Genomic DNA, 4,205 nt, shown 5'->3' with positions numbered 1-4,205 from the left:
GATTCAATTATTAGTTCCATAACCTTTTAAGTTCTACTAAGATTCAGTAACCAAAGTGGCTTAGGAGAAATCAAGCATATTTTTTTAAAACTAATAAATCTTACCAATTGAATGATCTTATTAAAGATCCACCATAAGCCAAGAATATTCATGAAGCTCTAATAACCTCTTTCACACATTAAAATCTTCTATTTAGTACCTAATGCAAAAGTAGCTCTCTTATAGTGTTATTAAAACCCAAAATGCTTAGATTCAAGAAATCTTTAAATCTGTAGGATGATTTTTGCTTACCAACTGTGGGTTCTCAGATGAATGAGTTTGTTACTCACTTCCTCGCTTCTATCTCCGACCGATAACCGTACCAACAGTACCAGACCGATCATACCTTCTTTGTAGTGGTACCGGTATCATCATTTGTTGTTGTGGAACTGACATGTTTTTCATTATTTGCACATGTGCTTGAAGCTTCTTTAAGTAGTCTATTACTTCATCCAACATTGAAGCTTTATCTGTCTGTATAAAAAATTTCCATATTTAGGTACTTTTCACACTAAAATGATTAGAAAAAAGGTACATGTTGACTTATGAAGTCAAAGTTCTAATTTATAACTTTAAATCAAGATAAAAAATGATCATAGTTTTCAATCTCTTTTGATAATCTACTTTACTTTATGCTATTTTCTATACATGGATAGGTCTTGGTACAAAATTATTCAAGAAATGAATAATAATTTCAGATATGGAAGTTGGTAGGTTTGACTTGTCAAACAGCAAAAAAAAAAAGTTAAGAACACATAAATTAAATTCTGACCTTATTAGCATTAGGCACAAGCTTCTGTAGAGCTTTCATCTTCTGGTTGATCTGTTCTCTTCTTCGCTAAAATAACGATATATCACATAAGATCACATTTAGTGGTTTAAAATTTCCAACTTTTGGTAATGCGACCTGCCGGTAAATAATATTACATAGATAATATTTTGGTTCGTACAGTGGTTTAAATAACCAGAGCCCCTACCCGACAAACAATCGATATAATGGGCTCTATTAAACCCCTTCCACCCAACTAATAAATCAGGTGGTGGGCCATCAAAACCCATAAACAACATTGAACATAGCCAACTCTTTTCACGGATTGGAGCTGGTCAAAACTGATAGAAGGCTGGCTGATTTATAAAGAATGAAACTGACCCACATAAATGAAAAAGGCCCACATGGGGCATAACAACCTTGACAAAATGGAAACCAAACAGGGCACACGTAACAACTAAAAAACTTGTGATTACTTCCCAAATCCATCACTAAAATGCCACGAGATAGACTTGTCGGACCCACAAATTTCTTGAATTTTAGACTCATAAACTCTCATCCCTGAAACAAAAGAAGACCTATAATACCCATGAAAAGAACCAATTCACCAAATTAAACAGAAACACTGAAAAACAGAAACAAAAGAATCAAACTGCCACAACATACCTTCGAACAACAACATTAAATTACTTTTTGTGGGACCGTTTCGCAACAACCAGGTCATCATACTTACCCAAATTTATAAGCTTAGAATGAGCTGAATCAGTGGCGACATAAAGCGTATCTTAAAAAATGTAAAGAAGAACCAAGTGCCTCTTTGTCTTTGATGTGTGCTTCCTGTGAACAAAATTAAGATGCTATTAACCTTTGACTAAAACACTATATTATGACAAGAATAATCTATATTATTATTATTTCTAAATAGAAACTTAAGTGGAGGTCTGCATTAAAAACACACTTTTGTGGGTTCAAGAATACCTGCGAATCAATCTGACCCGACCAATTTGTAATTCAATAATTTTAACCTCTTCACTCATTGATCAACAATAAGTCCCATTATTATCACACTTTGATTATATAAAAACCAACCACAAAATGAAGATGCCATGTCTAATTTGTCAATCGTCATGATTTGTTACCACAATTTTTTTAACTTGGAATGTAGTCTACATGCTAAATTTCATAAAGATTCAAAACCAGGTTAAGTAAGACCCGATATTGTAGGCTATTCACATCTCCTAACAGCTATATATAGACAAAAAAAGGAGCTGTGCACACATATATAAACATAAAGAGACAGTCACAGTCAGTTGTACAACAGGTACGCGAGATAAAGGCTTACACGAGAACCCAAAAACACGAACAGCAATGGGAATCCAACTTCAGCCATGTGTCTCTTAATTTTTTGCAAATCCTGCAAGTTAACATCAAAATAGAACACATGAGATTAATATAAGGGTGAAACTTTAAGTTATATGCTATGGTACACATATGACTGACATTACAACATTTTGATCATTTGGAGGTGCCCAATGATAAATCTATGTTGCCGCAGTTATAGCTCTGCATCGATGCATTATCTGCATATGTCATGCTTGAACTTCCTTCTGAACACTTTCTCTTTGAACGCGTGTTTGTTGTCTCTTCTTTTTCATCAACGAATAAAATGAACGTTTTAATGGGTCCTGATTGGATTTTTTCCCACTTGACGTCGTATTGTTAGTGCAATGTATACGATAAGTGCAAGAAAGCAAGGCATTCCAAATATAAAAAACCGGTCTTGAAAGCTTGCTAATTCCAGCTTGTCAACTTCAAATTTTGTTCCTTGTGAGCTGCACGTGCTTCAAATTTTGACAAATCCGCTGCAAAAGAAGAGTCTTTTGGGAAGGCATGTAATAAAATAAGAACGGAAAGTATTTGTTCGCAATCTAATGTCAAGCTAAATAAATAACCATCTAATGTCAAACTCTATGACTTTCTATGGTCAACAGTGGCTGGCAATTGTTTTTAGAAACTAACGGTGCTTTTATTAAACAAAATAAAAAAAAACAAAAAACCAGTCTAAGCAAGAGACTAAGAAGGATATAAACCGTTCAATAGTCAAAAGATTCTTCCAATATGGGTAGCGTCTTAACCCGGTTTACTTGAATTTTGAGCAATTTACCACAGGTTTGACTTTCATAGTAAAAAAAAATCCAATATGGGTCATATTTTAGTATGGGTGAAAACGGGTAGGTTGACCTGCTACCACCTTTTAAGGTTTTCAGAAATAATGAATTTGTTAAATATTATCATAAGAAGCATCTAAACTCGGACATTTATAAACTATTTTCCTAGAAAAACAAAGCCAAAAAGTATTTGATCAAATAAATAGAAAGTCGAATACATCAACCGAAGGTTTGCCAATTTCACAAAACCAAAATGTTCAATTTACCTTTTGAATAATCCAACAACCATACATCTGAAGACTCGGTGTTAGAACATGCCCGGTGAGTTGTTCGGCCAATTCTCGTATTTGAGTAGCACTTCCATGTTCAAAAAACTAAATGCATTGAAAGGTGATCAAATATTAATAATGATTGATTTATTCGATTATTCCACAAACTAAGGAACTTTTATACAAATATGCATACTCTACCTTCTGAACGACATATTTGCCGAATACATCAGTCATTAGCGAGTAAGCTTGAGGCATAATTTCATTAAACACCATATCTTTCTCTTCTGTTGTAACAGTTTCAAGCTTTTGTTGAATAAAACGACTTCCGAATTGATCCGCACTGCTCAAACAACATTTTAAATTGCTCAAAATTCATTATGATAATATTTAACACATTCATTATTTGTGAAAAACTTAAAAGGTGGTAGCAGGTCAACCTACCCGTTTTCACCCATACTAAAATATGACCCATATTGGAATTTTTTTACTATGAAAGTCAAACCTGTGGTAAATTGCTCAAAATTCAAGTAAACCGGGTTAAGACGCTACCCATATTGGAAGAATCTTTTGACTATTGAACGGTTTATAGCCTTCTTAGTCTCTTGCTAAGATTCGTTTTTTTATAATTAATGGCCAAAAAAGCACTAAAAACTACATGTTATCAGATTGTTGTCAGAATAACTCATGATTTCTACCTTTTTTTATAAAATTTACCCCTAAATTTGATAATTCACAACTAAACAAAACAAAAGCTACATGTTATCAGATCTCATAAAAAAGATGAACAATATACATGATATCCAAAACAACACATTTCAACATATAAAAAATATATAAAAACTTCCAAAATCCCTCACAACAAATACAGCAAACTAAATTATATATTGATCAAAGAAAAATTAAAAAGAATTATAATTGGTCATAAAAAATCAAGGTTTGGTTGTATAACCCATAACA

The sequence above is a fragment of the Helianthus annuus genome, chromosome 14 (assembly GCF_002127325.2).
Source record: "Helianthus annuus cultivar XRQ/B chromosome 14, HanXRQr2.0-SUNRISE, whole genome shotgun sequence".
Taxonomy (NCBI): domain Eukaryota; kingdom Viridiplantae; phylum Streptophyta; class Magnoliopsida; order Asterales; family Asteraceae; genus Helianthus; species Helianthus annuus.
Note: the sequence above shows the minus strand (reverse complement) of the source record.